Source organism: Prenolepis imparis, unplaced genomic scaffold (assembly GCF_030444845.1).
Source record: "Prenolepis imparis isolate NDT839.2.m4 unplaced genomic scaffold, iyPreImpa1.0 SCAF_10, whole genome shotgun sequence".
NCBI lineage: Eukaryota > Metazoa > Arthropoda > Insecta > Hymenoptera > Formicidae > Prenolepis > Prenolepis imparis.
Window position 1 is genome coordinate 2066753 of NW_028141168.1, and position 22510 is coordinate 2089262.

Below are 22510 nucleotides of genomic sequence, written 5' to 3' on the forward strand. Positions count from 1 at the left end.
TTTGTTCTTTGAGTCGCCTTATTCGTTGTGGAACTGTTTCTCGTGTCCTTTTATCTGCAACATGTGAACGTTGTTCATCGAGACGTTTTACTCGTTTCTCTCGTGTTTCCTGATCTCTATTGATTGTTATGCGAAAATTTTGATTAGCTAAACGCAAAGATCTCTGTAATATCGTTTCTCGTTTTCTTTCTAAAGTAGTTTCCATTTGCTGTTTCATCAAACGCAATTTTCCCTCTTGAATACTCTCTCGAGCATGCCTCAAAGATCTTGCCAAACTTATTTGATTCACGCGAGCATCATGTTCCTCTTTGTTCTCATTGAGTCTATTAAATTCTTTTCTCCTCGCATCTGGAGTTTTTTTTTAGATAATTTACTTTTTACTTTTGGCATTTCAAGCCTAGTTAAAGGTTAATATTTTAATCAGTTTTTTTAATTCACACTTCAGATAAACAATTTTTTCCTTGCTCTTTCTAATAACTTTTCTATCAAAAAACTTTAATTTAAAATATACAAAATTTAATACATTCGAATTTTTTCAATATTAATTAATTTTGTCAATTTTTTTCTTTAATCTATTAATAGATATTTATAAATATTACTTTTGGACAAACCTTTAAATATAAGAGATAATTCAATATTAAATTTAAATCAATTTTTCCAATATTATTTTTGTCAATTATTTATAAATATAATTATATTATATTTATAAATATATAATATAAATCACGCGGGCCGAAACGCTAGTATTTCTATAAAGACACAGAGTTTGTCAGTTTGTTTGTTTGTCCTCGATTATTTTCTTTTTTTTTTAATAAAAATTAAATTAGATTAAATAAAAATTAACTCTTTTAATTTTATAAAATTAATATAATTTTAAATAAAATTAACTTACTTTTTCAATTACTTGTTCTACAATCAAAATGCTTTTTTCAATTATTTTCTTTTTCTCGTTTTCACAAATCTCTAACCTTTTTCTTGTTCTACAATCAAAATGCTTTTTACTAAAATTTATTGGAACCGTACTTATACAGTTTTAATTTATTTCATTTTCACAAATTTTAGCTTGACTCTCTTTTAAATATTCTCTTTTAAATATCTTGTTTATATTTGAAATGATTTTAGCTTGACTCTCTTTTAAATATTCTCTTTTAAATATCTTGTTTATATTTGAAATGATTTTAGCTTGACTCTCTTTTAAATATTCTCTTTTAAATATCTTGTTTATATTTGAAATGAATCTCAAACATCGATAATCGATTAACAATTGACATATTATTTTTTCCCACATACAAGTCTATACTTTAATTTAACTTTTTAATAAATATATTTAAAAAAACATGTTTTTGAAATAATTTAATAATTTAAATTTATAAATTACAAATTCAAAAGGAGGCTATATGGAGCCACGCATAGGGTGTAGGTACGCAAATATTAAAAACAAACTTGTTGGAATAACAAATTTATTGAATCTAAACGTTTCGGTCCTTTCTTTGGACCTTCTTCAGTAAATTTAATACAATAAATAATAATGGGGAATCTACATACTATCGCACGTAGCGCAAAAGCCGTGAGCCCCCCCTATCGATATCCCATTAGATAGACAAAGTGACATAATATGTCAGGTACTCAAAAGTGGACTCTAATGACGGGTATAGTGAGGAATTTCGGAAAGGGGGCTCACTCTTACTCACACACTCATCCATCGCACGTTCACACGACCGTACGCGGACGCGCCCGACGCACGAGTGCGTCGTTTAGATTCAATAAATTTGTTATTCCAACAAGTTTGTTTTTAATATTTGCGTACCTACACCCTATGCGTGGCTCCATATAGCCTCCTTTTGAATTTGTAATTTATCAATGCAGGGAGCCTACATTGTTACTTATAATTTAAATTTAAATAAATAATTTATAATAATCTAACAAACTGATAATAAACTATTTTAATTATAATAATTTATTATTTTCTTTTATTACAAAAGAAAAACTTTTGCTCAACAAATAACTTTTAAAGCATAAACATTATCTGTTTTAAACATTTCTAATTCTCCTTCTTCTTCTTCGCTTTTTCTATTTTTTCCTCGTTCTTACGTCGCTTACATTTACTATTATCTGCTCTCTCTCCATCTTTTATTTGCTCTTCATATTCTTCTAACGCTTTTAATAATATTTCATCCATACCATCCTCGAAAACTATAATTTTTATAGTTAATATATAAATTTTTATTAATATTATTATTGCAAAATATATTGTTAATTAAAAATTTTTTTTTAAATATCGTAAAGTTAAATTATTTTTTATAGATGTTTATTTTATTTATATTGATATTTATTAAAAATAATATTTAAACAATTTTTATTTTAAAATTATTTCATAAACAGTATTCGTATATATATACAATAAATATAGATTAATAATAGTTAAAATAATGAGCAAGAAATTAGTAAAAATTTACCATTTTTAAATTCTTCTATTTCTCTTTCATTCTGTCCATTTATTTCGTTCACGGTAATACTTGATGTTTCATATCCATTATTTTCATTCATTAGTACATTTTCTATTTCATTTGATCTATTTATTTCATCCATGACGTTTTCTATTTTATTTGATCCATTCATTTCATCCATGATGACATTTAATATGTGAAACCATGAACTTATGTATATGTATAGTCATTTATAAAATGACTCACGAATTAAAAACTCATATCACCACCAGTGTTGTGCTTAGATGATTTTAAAATTAGTTAGATAAAGATGAGATAAAAATATGTAAATTCATCTTAGATAAGATGAAGATAATTTTGTTTTAACCCTCATTAACCTGGCACCCCTACCATAAAAAATCGTGTTCGGCTATAGTGCATAATTAAGTGCTAATTTGTTGCTAATTAATTGCCCTAAGCGCGAATTTTTTGCTCCTACCGATTAGCAGGAAAAAGTAATTAAAGATGGGGGTGCTAGCTTGCCATTAAGCTAGCACCCCCACTTCCGGAAAACACTTATAGCGAATCAAAAATAAAAAAACCAATACATCAGAATTAATTGCTAATTAATTGCTCAAAGATACTGCAAACAGATTTTGAAAATTTAGAATTTTTAATTATGAACCATTATGCACCAATATGACATACTATAAGAGTAAAGTACACTAACGCAATTAATTGCTGCTATGATTTTGGTCTCAAAATGTTTCTTTAATTAAGTGCTCTTAAGATATGCAGCGTCGAATTAATTGCTCTACATTTTACTTAGAAAACTCGACTCGAAAAGGTGGCGGTGCTAGCATGCCCTCAAGAGTAAAGTACATTAACGCAATTAATTGCTGCTATGATTTTGGTCTCTAAATGTTTGTTTAATTAATTGTTCTTAAGATATGCAGTATCGAATTAATTGCTCCACGTTTTACTTAGAAAAATCGACTCGAAAAGGTGGCGGTGCTAGCATGCCCTAAAGTACATTAACGCAATTAATTGCTGTAATAAATTTGGTCTCAAAATGTTTCCCTAATTAATTGCTGTTAAGATATGCCGTATAGAATTAATTGCTCCACGCTTTACTTAGAAAAATCGACCCGAAAGAGTGGCGGTGCTAGCATGCCCTCAAGAGTAAAGTACATTAACGCAATTAATTGCTGCTATGATTTTGGTCTCTAAATGTTTGTTTAATTAAGTGCTCTTAAGATATGCAGTATCGAATTAATTGCTCCACGTTTTACTTAGAAAAATCGACTTGAACAAGTATAGAATAGAATATCGAATTTATTGCTCAGTCATTTAGCAATACTATTTAAATTAAATAAATGTAACTTAAAATAGAACAGCATAAGTTTGCTAGATATTTTTTGCATTTGAATGCAAATTCGTTAATTTTGCTTTAATATATGTTGTAATATGCAAATTATATAATATACTATTATATTGTATAATATATAGTATATTCTATAGAGTACATATAATGTACATATAGTGTATTATATAATACTAGCGTTTCGGACCGCGCGAAGCGCGGTCCTCAAAGCTATTATATAATCTGATTTAACACAAAAGATTAATTGTTCTGTCTGTATCACCGCGAACTGCTTCCATATTTTTGGACCGATTTTTACGAAATTTATATCAAATTTTGCAAATTTTTCGAAGATGACTACTATTATTTTTTTTCACTCCCTGATATTTTATTTCGCGTCTCTTTTGCATAAACTTTAATATTTATATTTAAAATTTTGTTTGCTTATTAATTTTTTTTTGCTATTTTAATTTCCACACAATTTAATTTTTTAAATCTGAAACATTAGATTGGTAAATCTATACATACAAATTTTAATTTTTTTTATTATTTAATTTTTATATATACCCTTTTCTTATTTTACTTACTCAAATATTTTTTGATTACGTCTAATGTACCCACCGCTAACCCGCTATTATTAGCTCTCATACAATTTCATAATTCTTCAATTTACAAAATTTCTCTGTATATTACATTTTTTGTAAAACATTTTTCACTTCCATCAATTAGATGTCCTTGATTGCTAAATTCATCAATCTTAATTTTTACACTTTCCCTTTTGGTTGCTCTAGAAAATGCAACATAAAGTTGACCATGAGCAAATACAGGATGTGGCAAATAAATCCCAATTTTTTCTAAACTCTGTCCTTGTGATTTATTTATTGTCATAGCAAATGACACTCGAATAGGAAACTGTCTTCGTTTAAATTTAAATGGCAATTCCAAATCACTTGTAATTAAATCTATCCTTGGAATGATGACAATCTGTCCTCGAGCAGGACCAGTTAGAACCTCCGCATAAATTAGATTATTTTTCAAATTAGTTACAATAAATCTTGTTCCATTACAAAGTCCTTTCTTAGTATTTAAATTTCTTAATAGGATTATTATAGCACTGACTTTTATTTTAAGTCGATGAACTGGCATTCCAGAAGGTGTCAGAGAGTTTAAAAACTCAGTTGGAAAATTTAATTGCTCCTGTGGATCATCACTTACAATAAAGTCAATTGAGAGATATTCCTTTTCCTTTCCTTCCATTTGACAAAGGATTGCGTCATTAATTTTGAAAGTATCCTCATTTTTAGGACAAAGTATCGCTCGTTCTGAATTTTCTCTAATCCGTTCCATTGTGATTCTATCACCAAAAATCTCATTAATAAGAAATTCTTTTGATATAAAATCTTTGGGGATTTCAATTGTATCGAGATGTAGTCCATCCGTATTTGATAATTTATCATCTCCGAGTTGCATTAGCCAATTTGCAAATTCTTTTTCTTCCGCAGTTCTCATATTTTGCTGTAATTTAACCTGAGTTACGTTCCTCCATATAGGGTTGTATTTTACAGTCGATTCAATTATAGCTGCTTTTTGTGCATGAGGCACTACTGGGAGATTTTGTCTGAAATCTCCTGCAAATAAAATTACTTTTCCTCCAAATGGTCGAGGATTCTTCATCAAATCCTTTAAAAGTTTATCAACTGCTGTTAAAGCATGTCCAACAGTCATGCTTACCTCATCCCATATGATTAATTTGGCATTGATCAATTCTCGTGCAGCTTGAGAATTTCCTCTAATATTTGATTTAGCTCCATCATCAAGTGGGATTGAAAGCTTAAACAGAGAGTGATAAGTTCTTCCTCCTTTCAGAAGTGTGGCTGCAATTCCAGTTGAAGCACATGGAAGAATTATTTCGTTTCTTCCCCGAATAACACTTAAAAATGTGTTAAATAGGTAGGTTTTACCACTTCCTGCAAATCCGTCAATAAAAAATAACCTCTGAGGCTCATTTTCATTTTCAATTGCTCGCATGACTATTTCGTACACGTGCTTTTGCTCAGCATTTAGTGTCGATAATAAATAATCACCACGTATTCTTTCTTCATCCACATTATACTCTGTTACATAAATATTTACTGGAGTTGGATTTGGCAATTGGAAGTTCTCACAGCTACTTCCATTATTTATCAGAATTCCTTGTATATGATTTAAAGCCATATTTTCAGGATTTACAACATTGTTATGTACAAAGTCCTCAATCATTAAATCTTTGTATTTATTCCAAATAGTTGGTACATCTGTTGGAGTTCCAAAGATGCAAATGTAAGCAAATAATTCTCGAAATTGTGCAGGCATATTCGATTCTGTTGCTTCTTCCAGCGTTTTTTCCCAAAGATTATCAGTTTCTACCAAGTTTTTTGCAATTGCTGCATCCTTAAATGTATTATAAAGAACTCCATTTACAGTTCTCAAATCATCAAAACATTTAGCTCCAGTCACATGTAGTAGAAGAAGACGGAGATAAAATCTCTCAATATCTTTTATGCTTACTGTATAGTCTTGAAATTATTTTTTCACCACCTTTTTTGCGTGGCTTCCACTTAGTTTCTTTTTTATCGTAGACATAATGATAAGGAATATCTGTGTAAAGAAACTGCACTGCATTTTCATCAGATTGATTTAATTTTAACCATGCAGTCAGCGTAGTATCTCGATTGAGCTCTCTTTGAGCAGCTTGCTCTTCATTTCCCGCTCGAAAATAAACCATTTGGCGATTAGGCAAATGAACTGCCAGTCTTATTACTGTGTGAGACTTCATGAACAGATCATATCCGTTCAGTCTCCACATTGCTTCTGGAGCAGTAACGTATCTTGCATCCAGGAATGAGTTAACTTCATCTATTCTAATGAATCTTGTGCCATCTCGTGCCTGCACTTCAATTGCAGCACAGTCAAATCCTTTATGAATATATTTGTATAAATATTTTACACTCTTCACTGATGAACATATTTCCAAATTTATATGTCGATTATATTTCATTATTAAATATGGTGAATATGGGACCACCCATCGATTGTCAATTTCTTTACCTCTGATGATGTATTTTTTCCCAATATTCCTACGTTGATACATAGGATAGCCATTTACATTAGCATTAGTTTCTTCACGAAATTCTTTTGGAAAACCTTTTGAACACTTTCCATCTTCCCCATTGCAACAATATCTCATTGAGGGATCTCCACATGGACCGTGAATCATGTGTTTCAAAACTTTTGCATTAAGTTCTGGATATCTTTCTTCGTCAGGGATTTCAGCCCATACCATCATGTCAATGACTTCTTGAAGTCGGGGCTTATCTTCATCTCTTAACATTGCAAGTAAATGCAAATGTGGAAGCCCTCTTTTTTGAAACTCAATCACGCCTGCATAAGCTATAATATTTCCAAAAATTTTATTTTGGATTAAATCCTTTAAAACTTCTTTGACATCCAAGTTAAATGTTTTAGCGACTAAATCAGGTCGAAACTCTATTAGACATCCATCAAGGTTATCCTTAATATCTGGACATTGAGGATTGCAAGTCATGGTAAGAAAAATGTCTGGTTTACCAAACTTTCTGACCAAAGACATGGCATCTTGGTATCTTTCTTGCATGTTCCTTGGACTGTCCATAAATGAAGATGGTAATATTACAGGTATACCAACTGTAATTCCTTCATTTTGTGCTGGATTATCAAGGTGATCCATTAATTCTGAATAAAGTTCAGCTCTTAATTGAGATTGATTCAATTTAATATAATTAAGCCTATTGGCTTCAGTTTTCATATATGCATCAAGTATAAATTGACATCTCAATTTTCCTGCCCTTTTAAATTGGCTAAATTCGACTCTTGGTGCCAGCAAGTGAGCATAATAATCCATTTGACTTATCTTAAATCCTGGATATTTAGGATTATATGATTTAAGTTCTGAATGCCATCCATCGTTACCATATGGATATAACAATGGATAACACATTGAGTCACATCTTTTGTCCAAAATTGATATTTGTTGAACATCGTTCGAATTTTTATTATAAATCCTAATGTTTCTTTCAAATGGAGGTTCACCATCTACATTCTGAAAGACCACAGCTATTTCATTAGCTTGTGGAGCATTGTATCTTCTTTGATCATGTTGAGGATCTTTTCTAAATGACAACATTAAATTTATTGTTTTATTGCCTATTGGATTCAGATCTTTTTCAACTTGACGCATCATCTTGAAAGTTTTTGCAAATTCATTGCATTGAACCATAAAACATGACAAATCTTTCATTATTTCTGGATCACACTCTTGATTAGCTTTGTTATTCATTCTATGATTTATAGCTTCTTCTGTATCTAAAAAGTAAAGTTGTGCAAAGCGCGGAGCTTGCCCATCCGCTGGGCGCATTGCCGTCGAGGTCAAATGATGATATTGCCCATGAATTTTCAAGCAATAAGGAGCATTGTTCACAACATCCAATGGATTTCTATTTCCCGGGGCACCCATGGAAGCCATAGCTAAAGCGCTGTTATATAAACGAATATTACTAAGGAAATTTTTTGATGCATAATTATTTCCCATGTATAATTCTTTAAGAAAATCAGGACAATTTATTTGCTTTAATTTAAGCTTGCCATTTTGACAACAATATGTAAATTTTCCATCTTTTGATTTTTCACATTGAAAGTTTAACGATTTACAAAATTGGCATTCTATATTCATTTGGCCAAGTGTATGATCTGGCACATTTATTTCATCATCCTTAGCAATTAATGCAATGTGATGATTTAATTGTCTAGTTTCTTGCCTTCTCTGAGCTTGTCTCTGGGGATCAGCTTCGTATCGTTGAAACCTTGCTTCGTCATTTTCATTGACTTTCTGCTGAGCATGTCTCTGGGCATCGGCTTCGAGTCATTGAAACCTTGCTTCGTCATTTTCATTGACTCTCTGCTGAGCATGTCTCTGGGCATCAGCTTCGACTCGTTGAAACCTTGTTTCGTCATTTTCATTGACTCTCTGCTGAGCATGTCTCTGGGCATCAGCTTCGAGTCGTTGAAACCTTGCTTCGTCATTTTCATTGACTCTCTGCTGAGCATGTCTCTGGGCATCAGCTTCGAGTCGTTGAAACCTTGCTTCGTCATTTTCATTGACTCTCTGCTGAGCATGTCTCTGGGCATCAGCTTCGAGTCGTTGAAACGTTGCTTCGTCATTTTCATTGACTCTCTGTTGAGCACATCTCTGTGCATTAGATTCGAGTCGTTTAGACCTTTCTTCCGAACTCTCAATTTTTCTCCTTTGTCGTGAGCGCTTATTTTCGCGACTCACTTTATATAAATTTCCTCTTTTTCTCTTTTGAGGCATACTTTTCTGCGTTGTATACGTAGGTATATTATACAAATTGATATATAACTATACTTTTTTTCAAATATATAATGATATTATTTCTTATAATTGATATATATTTAAGAAGGTAATTACTTTATTTTATAAAGCAATAATATTGCTCGACTTTATAATAATTTTTTATTTTGTCTTTCTGTTTGACCTTAAACTACTTATTAATCAATCAATCGATTTTTTTGATCAATCTTTTCTTTTTCGTGCTTATTCTATTTTATATAAATTCTATATATAGGCGCACAGCAGCCGTTTTTTACAGGCGCACAGCAGCCTTTTTTTACATGCGCACAGCAGCCTGTTTTTACAGGCGCACAGCAGCTCTGCATCGGCGCACAGCAGCCGTTTTTTACAGGCGCACAGCAGCCTTTTTTTACAGGCGCACAGCAGCCTTTTTTTACAGTCGCACAGTAGCCGTTTTTTATAGGCGCACAGCAGCCGTTTTTTATAGGCGCACAGCAGCCTCTTTTTATAGGCGCACAGCAGCCGTTTTTTACAGGCGCACAGCAGCCTCTTTTTATAGGCGCACAGCAGCCTTTTCCTATGATTTAATTTATCTATAGTATATCTGATAAATATTTTTTTTTTATTTTATAAAAATCTAATAAAACTTTATTTTTTTAAAAAATTTTACAAATTTTAAGCAAATTTATTACAAATCTATATATTAGGTATATATTTACCAAAGTAATTTTTCAAAGTTGAAACACGTGAAATTGTGTGGCGATTAATATAATAACAAATTATTATTAAGTCAATAAAATTTTTATTTTAAATATTTAAATTTATAAAACGCAACGCGAATTAAAATATACATAAGTGCATAAACAAAATTTATATAGATAGGCTTTGACTCCCGCGCAAACCGCTATAAGGCTTTGAGGCTATACGAAGCGCGGTCTTAAAAATTTATTAAACGCAACGCTAATTAAAATATCCGCAAGTGCATAAAAAAATTTAGACAGATAAATTTTAAGTCCTCCGCGAACCACTATAATACTTTAAGGCCGCGCGAAGCGCGGTCCGAAAAGTTTATAAAACGCCACGCAAATTAAAATATCCGTAAGTTATAAAAAAGATATTGATAGATAATCTTTGAATCCCGCGCGAACCGCTATAATAATTTGAGGCCGTGCGAAGCGCGGGCCCAAAAGTTTATATAAAACGCCATGCAAATTAAAATATCCGAAAGTTATAAAAAAGATATTGATAGATAATCTTTGATTCCTGCGCGAACCGCTATAATAATTTGAGGCCGCGTAAAGCGCGGGCCCAATAGTTAATATATATAGTTTTATATATTACTATTTAAAAAATTTACCGTCTCTTCCTTCACTCTCTTTCCTTAACGTTCTAACATTGTCTGTCACTAACGTTTCTCGTAAACTTTTAAACCTTTGACTCCTTCTTCTTTCTTGTTCCGAATACATTTATTAAAACATTTATTAAAACATTTTCTTTTTTATTCGATTTACAATGACATTTAATGTTATTTAACGTGAAATCATCTACTTATATATATAGATCATTTATAAAATGACTCACGTAAAGAAATAAAAACTCGTATCACTCCTAAGGTGTAATTTTTACAAAATAATACGTACAACAAAGAATAAATAAACCATTAATTATGAAAGATCGTAGATAATTAATTACGCGACCTGATAATAATATTAATTCTAATATTATAATTCTAATATTATGATTGCGTTCGGTATATTTAAAAATTTTTTGCGATTGCATTTTAAAAATTAATTCAATGATAAGCCGAATGTTTCGCGAAAATTTTGCTTAAATCAAAACTTTAGCCGAATCTCGTATTTTTTGTTGAAACTGGCCGTAATCGAAAGCTTAACCGAATTAGGTCGGACACTAACGATAATCTATATATCTATATATCTATATATCTATATATACACACACACACACACGCACACACACATAGATTGATATATATAGATATATATATATATATGACAACATCAAAAAAAATATATTAGTTATCTTCTAAAAATTTTATTTCAAGTTTCGAGATTGACAACATGAAAAAAAATATAGTAGCTATAAATAATCCCCTATAAATTTGCAAAACTTTCATACTAATTTCAAGAAAAATTATCAATGAGTACCAGTCCAATTCGTGTAAATAATCCTTTAATTTAGATGCCGTTACTATGGTAGCATTTTCAAATATTTTTTTAGTTCATGTCATACGCATATTTTTTCTCACGATATATCGTGTAGGTTATCTATACATACAATATAATACATCAAAATGTCTCAAGAAACAGAAAGGAACAGCGGGGATGCGTGCAATCAATATGATGTAAGTAAATTTAAATTTTAAATAAAGAGAAAGAAAGAAATAGAAGAGTGACATAATGAAAGTGACATAATTATAACAGAAATATATAGATTAAATTGACAGAATGAAAGAAATAATGAGATAAAAATAAAGAAATAAAGAATTAGCTTTATACTTGATATTTGTTATGCGCGAGAGATCATCAATTTATATATATATTTCTTTGTAGAATAACATCATTAGCGAAGATGCACTTAATTCCGAAAATAAATTATTAAAGACGGAAGTGCAGGAGTTGCAGCGGAAACTTGCTGCTGCTTTGACGAAGCAAACATCACATCCTGCAATATCTTCACAACCTGCATTGGCTGAACCACAGCCTGATAATCCACATCCTGAAAATCCACAGCCTGAAAATCCTCAGCCTGACAATCAACAGCCTGCAGTGGTATCAGAAGAAATTAAAAAGGATACATTCCGACGTAAGTATAAAATAATAAATAATAAATAAAAATTAATTTTAAATAATATAGTTAAATAAAAAATAAAAAATTTTAATTTATAAAAATTATTTCATAAAAATAATAAATAAACATAAAAAATAAACTCTATATAAGATAATTTAACTTTTGAATTTCCTATAAATTGATGTCTACAATTTCTAATTCTTAATTTATTTTTTTCTTTACAGTAAAACCTCGATGGGCAAGAGCAGGTAGAGGCCGAGAACGCGGACGTATACGCGCACGTGACCGTGGACGCGAACGTGGCAGAAGACGTGAAACTAATACGATTATTAATTATATTTCAATGTAAACGCTCCTGTACTTCCGTCTTTAATAAATAATTTTCAGCAATAAATTCATCTTCATTAATGTTGTTAATATAAAAAAAAATAATATCGCGCTTGATCTCTCTCATACACACGCACGCATATACACATATACACACGCATGCACGCACACACACATAAATCTCTCTCTCTCTCTCTCTCTCTCTCTCTCTCTCTCTCTCTCTCTCTCTCTCTCTCTCTCTCTCTCTCTCTCTTTCTCTCTCTCTTTTATTGAGTGAGTTATATATAGATTATTGTGTGTTATTTTATTATTTCTAAAATCATTTTTTCAAATGAAAATTCTTTATATTATGATTTTAATAAATATATCTATACATATAAAATAAATACACATATATATAGAGAGAAATATATATCTATATATATAGATAAATATTTTTACAAAAAAATTGTTTAAATTACATATTAATTTATTTATGCTTTTTCTTGTTATCATTTCGTTGTCATCTTTACGCTTCTTTTTTTCTTCTTTATTATCCTTCTTATATTCTTTTTTGTCACCTTTACGCTTCTTATTTTCTTCTATATTACCCTTCTTACATTCTTTCTTCTTATACTTCTCCTTATATTCCAATTCTTTTTCATATTCAATTAATGCATTAATCAATAAATAGTCTAATCCATCTTCTAGCACTGAAATTTTTTAATTATAAATTAAATTAGGTTATATAATTATATATTAAGAATAATAGAAAGAATAAGATAATGATTTTAAAAATATAAATTATTTAATTTTTTAAAAATAATAGAAAGAAAAAAAAATGTTATAATTTTGAAATTTTTCGATACATTATCAAATTATCTATATACTATTTATATATATATTTTTTTATTTACCATTTTTAAATTCTTGAATTTCATTATATCTCTCCAATTCGCTTATTTCACGTCTATTCATTTCGATGACCACATTTTCTGTAATTAAGATTTCATTATATCTCTCCAATTCGCTTATTTCACGTCTATTCATTTCAATGACCACGTTTTCTATAATTTCATCCATGATATTTTTTATAATTTCATCCATGATATTTTCTATTTTATTAGAACTATTCATTTCATCCATGATGACATTAAACATATGAAACCCGCAACTTATGTATATAGTCATTTATTATTCGCATCACCTTTTTTAAAAATCTACCTATTCAAAAAATTTTTTAAAAACATTTATCTATATATATCTCTAATAATAAAATAACAATATATATTATAATAATAATGAAAAGATGATATAAAGTATGTACATACACGTATGCGTACACGCACACGCGCACACGTACGCACGCATGTCCACTTTACACCCGCATATCCACTCACACACTCACACACTCACACACTCACACACTCACACACTCACACACTCACACACTCACACGCATACGCTTGCGCTCACGCACACGCGCACGTACGCGCGCACATAAACACACAAACACACACACACAAATATCTTAGATAATTTGTTAAATCTATATATATATAGAGATTTGGAATGTATAATTTTAAGTTTACCAAATTAAATGTCAGAAAAATATTTTTAAAATTTTATTGTTAAATTTTGCTACCAATTGCGTGAAAATAGGTCAATAATTATGTTAATGTGTAGGTGGATGCGTGGGTGGACAAAACTTAAAAAAACCACATATAGTAGCCATCCCCTGAAAAATTTGCGAAATTTTGTTACCAATTTCGTGAAAATCGGTCCATAAATGCGCATGCGCGTTAGTGGATGCGTGGGTGTTCAAAACTTTAAAAAACCACATATAGTATCCATCCCCGATAAATTTGTGTAATTTTGGTACAAATTTCGTGAAAATCGGTCCATAAATGCGCATGCGCGTTGGTGCGCGTTGGTGGATGCGTGGGTGGACAAAACCTAAAAAAAACCACATAGCAGCCATCCCCGAAGAATTTGCAACGTTTTGGTACCTGTTTCAAGAAAATCGCTCCATAAATGTGCATACGCGTTGGTGCGCGTTGGTGGATGCGTGGGTGGATGCGTGGGTGGGTAAAAAAAAACCACCATTTTCGCAATCCCAGAAAAATTTGATAATTTTTGCTACCAATTTCGTGAAAATAGATCAATAAATGTTTGAATCCGTAGATGGGTGCGTGGGTGGACAAAATTAAAAAAAAACCACATATAGTAGTCATCTCCGAAAAATTTGCAAAATTTTGGTATCAATTTCGTGAAAATCGGATCATAAATGTGCGCGCGCGTGGGTGGATGCGAAGGTAGGATAAAAATTAAAAAAGAACCACCTAGTAGTCATCTCCGAGAAATTTGCGAAATTTTGGTACCAATTTCATGAAAATCAGTCCATAAATGCGCATGCGCGTTGGTGGATGCGTCGGTGGATTCGTAGGAGGACAAAATTAAAAAAAACCACATAATGTAGTCATCTCCAAAAAATTTGCAAAATTTTGGTACCAATTTCGTGAAAATCGGATCATAAATTTGCGCGCGCGTGGGTGGATGCGTGAATTTGGTGAAAATCGGTCCACAAATTTGGAAGGAGTTCGCGGTCATACAGACAGACAGACGGTACTTATATATATAGAAATTTTGGTACCAATTTCGAGGGAATCGGTCCATTAATGATGGAGTGCGTGGGTGGGTGCGTGGGTGAGTGGATAGGATTTTAAAAATTTTTTAAAATCTTATAGTAGCCATCCCCGACAAATTGCGAAAATTTTGAATACCAATTTCGAGGGAATCGATCCATTAATCAGGAAGTGCGTGGGTGGGTGCGTGGGTGAGTGAGTGGAAGTGTAAAATTTAAAGAAATCATTTTTTAAAAATATTTTAGGACATTCTGAAAACATTGGCGTAGAAATCTGGAAAAAAATTTTTTCGCGAAAACATACCCTCCTCTGAGATAAAAAAATTTTTTATAAAACTTAAAAAAAATACATTAGTAGCCATCCCCGAAAAATTTGCAAAATTTTGATACCAATTTCGAGAAAATCGGTCCATAAATGTGGAAGTAGTTCGCGGTCATACAGACAGACAGACAGACAGACAGACAGACAGACGGCACTTATATATATATAGATATTACTAATATGGTATTTTTGTCAACAATTAAAATGCGACATGAGCTTATTGATTTTTTTTAATAAAATATTACTTTATAGTCATGTTGTTTTATAATACAAAAAGTATTATAAATAAAAATTTTATTTAAATTTTATTTAATCATTGCGTTTTTAAATTATCACATACAGCGACAGCCATATGTGAAAGTGTTTAACAAAAATAAGTGAACAGGACGTGAAGATGACTAATCTCTATCACTTTTTATTCACCACTGGAATATTAAAGAGAAAGAAAGAGTATGCTCTATTTTCACGCTATATTTTTACTTTTCACATTTGGTATAGGATGTGAACCTTTGTCTTCTCAGTTTCACGCACACTTGCTCACGTCTTATATCGTGTGTCGTGCGCGCGGCTTTGGCTTGTAGATCAAAAGACGCGCCGTGGATGCCGCGAATAAAGAAAAGCGCGACAAGTCAAAGCAATTACTAATAAATTTGTTCCTACCAGTCTTTCGCGATATCTCGAGCAGTAATCATCTGTGGAAAGCGTTTTTCGAACAGAAATTCTTCGCTCTTGTGTACGCGTTATTAATACGTTGTGCAATTTTCTTCATCACTTCTTTGTGATTTCTGTTGTGCTTCAAGATGCGTGGGAAGACCAGTGAAAATAGATATTGAATTATTAACGCAAAAAGTTTTGGAATACAAAGATAGGATTATAACAACGAAGGGTACAATTATTTCGAAGTGCGATTCTGTTTGGATTACAATCGCAAAGGAATTGGATTATATCACTACACCCGCTTCATTATATACATATGTGACATGCAATAAATGCGGCCTAAGGGATAAATTAATTCCTCCTGCGATACTTCCGCCTGTGATTCAAAATGTAGAGGAAACATATTCAAACGCCGTAGATTCATCAGCCGATACTACAAAATCACTCGACGTCAGCAATGCAGACGATGCACGTACATTCACAATTACAATACCCAAAGAAGAATTTATGTCATTGATTATGCGTAAAATTTATCGGCGAAGAGATAAAGGTAAGCCAGAATCTATACGTGAATATACAATATTACAATCTGGAATGTGGCAATATGTATTTAATGAAAAAATTTGGGCAGCTACTAAAATAACTTGTGGTTTTAATTTCAAAAATCATAAATTATTGCTAAATGGGGAATATGGATATGCAAATGGTACATGCAAATGTGGTGCTATAATTAAATGCGATATAAATAATTTTATTGCAAATGATCTGACAACAAAAATTGTTTGTACTTTTATTGAAGGTAAAGGTCTGACCAATTGCCAATGTGTTACATACGGATTGATGTAGCGCATTTTATAAAAAAATATAGCAACTTTTTAAAAATTTCACGGCCAAGAATTAAAAAATTTTATTTATCTTTGTTAGGACAATTGATTCTATGTCGTAATATATAAATAGCTCAAGAAATTTTAACTTCTTTTTTAGTAATTTCTAGGAGTGAAACTGAAGACTATACCCAACAAAATAAACCAACTATGTGCGAAGAATACAAAATAAAAGTAAAACGTTTCATGTCAGCTGATGAAGAAACACAGTTTTTAGAAACAGAAGATTCGAATGCTGACGATAATGACGATAATGAGGATCATGAGGATGCAACAAACGGATGGCACCACTGGGCAAAATCTATAGATGAGGAAGTACAAATGAAAATTGAAACTGATACGGGTGATCGAGAAAATGCACATTACATGCCTGCGTTTGCTGATAAATTAATAGCAGACACAAAATATTTGCCTTTATGGTCCTGCATATGTCGTGATAAATTTGGATTTGGAAGGATACCAGCAAGCAGTGCATCTGTTGAAGGAGATTTTCATATAATAAAAAATATATTTTTTAAAAGTGAACAAACGCCGATGCGCGCAGATTTATTTGTAACAAAACATGTTAAGATTCTTAGCGGTCGTGTAAAACTAATAAATGCAATGTTTCAGGACAAAGATATAGAAATAGGAGAGACAACGGAAAAAATTGTAGAAGAATCCCCGACAATTATATCGGAACAATTTCCAGAGACTGATAATATCAATATGGAAATTAATGTTGAATGTCCTGTGTGTGCTAATGGAGACGAACCTACTGGTGCGCATGTATGTTGTATCTGCCACAAAAACGTTCATGCTATTGATGCTTGTTCTACGCCAGTTGGAGAAGAAGGATATGGACAGAAACGCATTTGCAAAAAATGTGAAACAGTTGGTAATGCAAATGAAATATTAGCAGCAAGAGAAATAGAAGATTGGAGAGGACTTGCAGCTAAAACAACTAAAACATCGTCCAGAGGCAGATACCTTCAACGAGGCAATCCGGAACAAGATTTTTTATTAGAAAAGCTTCAAAAAATACCAATTATAAAAAATGGTGGTAACTTATCGGTAAAAGCTGTAAAAATAGGAAATGAAAAATATTCTTTTACTAGTACCTGTACATTTGATAGCATATTGCAGCTTTTTATTTCAGCTTATTTTGATAAAAAATATATTAAAGATTTAATACATAAAGAAAGCAGCAATATGTTTTTTAAACTTGTACTTGATATAGTAACACATGGAATTAAAAAATCTTCTTACAGACTTCGTGCGCTAATATTGCGCGAAATTTTTAAAAGTTCAAATTTGCATAATGACTGTATATTGATTAATTGTGAAGTTACAGTTGCTTTTTTGTGCAGAGAATTATTTAAAAACTATCCATCATTTAAAGAAATATCGAGGTGCAGTTGCGGTTGTCCTACCAGAGAGAAAATATTACCATTGGTTCAAGTTGAACTTGGATTATTGCAACGAAGAGAATTTAATCGCATAGAAAGTGAAATAACTATTCAAGGAACACGACCTTGCTGTCAAAAAGATTGTAATGGCTTTGAAACAACAACTATTTTTTATATAGGTATATATTACATTTATATTTTTTTTCTATTCTATTTATTATATATTTTCTCATTTCTAGTTTTATTAATTATATGTAATTTAATTTACAGGACAATTTATCATTTTTGAATTATATTATACAGAAATTACAGATGAACAGCGAATTCCACTGGAAGAACTTCCAACAGAATTAAATTTATCCTTTTTGGAACAGTCGTATTCCTTAATCGGTACAGTCGATTTCAAATCACCAGTGATACAAACTAGACAATCTATAAATTCTGATATAGGACATTACATAGCAATATGTTATCGAAAAAATAACAAGTGGGTAAGATACGACGACTGCAAAGATGCAGAAAAAGTTTTAGATAATCATTATAACGCATGTCCGCATATTGTTATATACTGTAAGTAATTACGCACATAAAGATATAATTTATAATTTTTGCAAATATCAATACATGTACAAATAACATTTTTAAAAGTATTATTTTTAATATTAAATTATTTAAACGCTATTATAATTGTTAATGCATTTAATAGACAAAAGAAATGCGTTCGCGGATAGCCTTGAGCGAGCGTGAACTGCAATTGTAATAAAAAATATGCGTTCGCGGATAGCCTTGAGCGAGCGTGAACTGCAATTGTAATAAAATATGCGTTCGCGGATAGCCTTGAGCGAGCGTGAACTGCAATTGTGATAAATTATTTGAACGCTAGTAATAATTGTTAATGCATTTAATAGATAGAATAAAACAACATGCGTTCTCATAACTTCGAGTGAGCTTTGAGTGAACTGAAACTATTATTTCTAATGTATGCATAATATATTCTTAACAATAACAATATGCGGATAATGTATTTGTAGTATCATTAAAAAGAGATATTTAAAGTAACTCATATTAAACTCATTAAAAATACTCATATATATTGTTATAACATATTGTAATACACGTCTTGTATTATGTATATTTATTATAAAAATATTAAATATATGTATATATAATATATTTTTTAAATTTATTTTATATAAACTACCATGTCCTTAATATTATGTATTGTAATTAATATAATAAATATAGAAAATATATAATTTTATATAAATTAAATTTATTCACATTTTCTTTTTCCTATCTTCATTTCCTTTCTAATTTTGACATAATTAGAAAAGATAAAATTTCATTTGACATAACTAGAAAAGATAAAATTTCATTAAAAAATTTATGTAGAATCAATATAGATAAAAATTTAATAGATCATTGTAGAAAATTAATAATAATATTAATACATTTACTACACACCAAATACAATTATTAAGATTTTACTATTCAAATTTTACTTTGTCAATCTTTATAAATCACTACTTTCCTGTCTCATTTGATATATATTTAAAAATATTTCCATAAAACTATCTACCTATATTTTTAATTTAACATTAATCATACAAAATTGCAGAATGAAATTATATGTTAAGTTTCGTCTATGATCGTAATTAAATTATCATAAATTTCTGTTAGTTTAGGTTACATTATAGTTAATGTAAAAAATAATATTGAATAATATATGCTTTAGCAAATCAACAAAAATATTCAATCTTCTGAAAAATATTTAACTGTGCCTAATTGTGCAAACATGCCGCGCAGCGCCCAATTGTCGAAATTCCTTTTTCGCCCATGCGCATAAGAGCGCCTTCTGAGCTGAGTAGTGACATTTCGAATTACTGTCTTTCCTTTTCTTACACACGAATAGATAGAGTGGCGCTATCATAGACATATTAATATAGACTGCTCATGAAGCAGTGGAATCGGGAATGGGGGCGTCCTCCTCTAAGGGAAAAGGATGGCACGAACAGTCCTGGCTTGCTGTCTTCTTCTAATGGACGTAATCTGCGCACCAGTATGCGCAGTATACCATTAGAAGAAGACAGCAAGTCAGGACTGTTCGTGCTGTCTTTTTCCCTCAGGAGGACACTCCCCACCATCTTATGAGTAGTCTATATTAATATGTTTATGGGCGCTATATATTACGTCATCTTATTAGGCATTCAGCAGAGTAGGTTCTCAAACGTGATTGGTTCTTACTTTTAGAACCAACGAATCAACTTACAGTGTTGATAAAACGACAACTCAGTAATTGTTCTGCTGAACGCGGCCATTGTGTCGCAATTCTGCGTTTCATAGACGTCCTTGTAAAGGCACAGTGGCCATTTGTATGAAGAGGGCTAATTCTTTTACGTATAAAATGGCATTCCAAAATAAAGGTAAGTTATAGAATATTTTCTACAATTACGACTGATACTACAAAATATACAAATATATATTTAATTATAAACGCAAGAATTACTTTCCTTTGTCCAATAAGTTGTGAAACTAGTTCTTAGTTATTAGTTATTAGTAAGGGCCGATTGTTCTTCTTACTTAGTAAATTTTACGCAACAGATAGTATACAGGGTGTCCGGTAATAGTCGCATCAACCGTCGTGTGCAGGTAGAGCTAGTTAAACCGAGTAGAAAAGTCCTCTACCATTTTGCGATATTCTCAATAATAAGAGAGATATTAATTAATAAAGATCGGCCAATTCGCGTGACGACGGCGAGAAGAGACAGCCCAGTTTTATGTCGTTACTAAGCATGCGGCGAAAAGAAACAGTATAATGTTACACGGTTGCTAAGCGCGCGATGAAGCGGGGAGGAGCGCTTTACAAAAGACAGTAACTCCATACGAGTAGCGCTAACTTTGGACCCCCGAGTGGGCTGTCTCTTCTCGCCGCACGCTTATCATCGCGCGAATTGGCTGATTTTCTTTAATTTATTTCTCTCTTATTATTGAGAATATCGCAAAATGGTAGAGGACTTTTCTACTCGGTTTAACTAGCTCTACCTGCACACGACGGTTGATGCGACTATTACCGGACACCCTGTATATTCGTCTTTTTTTAGACGAAGATATGCTATCTATCGAGTAAAATTTGTCAAGAAGAACAACCGACTAAGTTTTTTGTAATATCATTCATGCAAACACGATTATGTTAATGCCTCTTTTACAAAATCTCTCACACAGACACACACACACACACACGCACAGAGAGAGAGAGAGAGAGAGAGAGAGAGAGAGAGAGGGAGGGAGAGGGAGAGGGAGAGGGAGAGGGAGAGGGAGAGGGAGAGGGAGAGGGAGAGGGAGAGGGAGAGGGAGAGGGAGAGGGAGAGGGAGAGGGAGAGGGAGAGGGAGAGGGAGAGGGAGAGGGAGAGGGGAGAGGGAGAGGGAGAGGGAGAGGGAGAGGAGAGGAGGGAGAGGGAGAGGGAGAGGGAGAGGGAGAGGGAGAGGGAGAGGGAGAGGGAGAGGGAGAGGGGAGAGGGAGAGGGAGAGGGAGAGGGAGAGGGAGAGGGAGAGGGAGAGGGAGAGGAGAGGGAGAGGGAGAGGGAGAGGGAGAGGGAGAGGGAGAGGGAGAGGGAGAGGGAGAGGGAGAGGAGAGGGAGAGGGAGAGGGAGAGGGAGAGGGAGAGGGAGAGGGAGAGGGAGAGGGAGAGGGAGAGGGAGAGGAGAGGGAGAGGGAGAGGGAGAGGGAGAGGGAGAGGGAGAGGGAGAGAGAGAGAGAGAGAGAGAGAGAGAGAGAGAGAGAGAGAGAGAGAGAGAGAGAGAGATGAGAGAGAGAGAGAGAGAGAGAGAGAGAGAGAGAGAGAAAGCAAATACTATTACTGATCTTAATAACTTTTTTTAGAACTAAATGAGTGGCACAAAAGAAAATCAGATTCTAAGGAAACTGAACGCTCTGTAGAAGCTATACGTAATATGAGCATCGAAACATCAAAGGAGCAACAGAGAAGCGAAACAACAGAAGCGGAAGAGATAGAAAATGTTTCAATGATCTCAGGAGTAAGAATATATAATATATAGTGTTTATAAGCTTAGAACATATATCATTAGAAGAGGAATTGAGCACTGAGCCTGAATTCAAAAACTGTGTGAGAGAGAAAGATACAATAACTAATTATCCGCAATACGCATGTACTGATACCGTTATTGTCATGACAAGATGGTTTGTTTGAATGTTAACTTAAGCGCAAAGCATACTATACTATTCCATGGTAACGACGATATCAGCGCATGTGCATTGCGGATAATAGTTAGACTCTACCTTTAGTACTCTGCGTTGATACCACTGCTT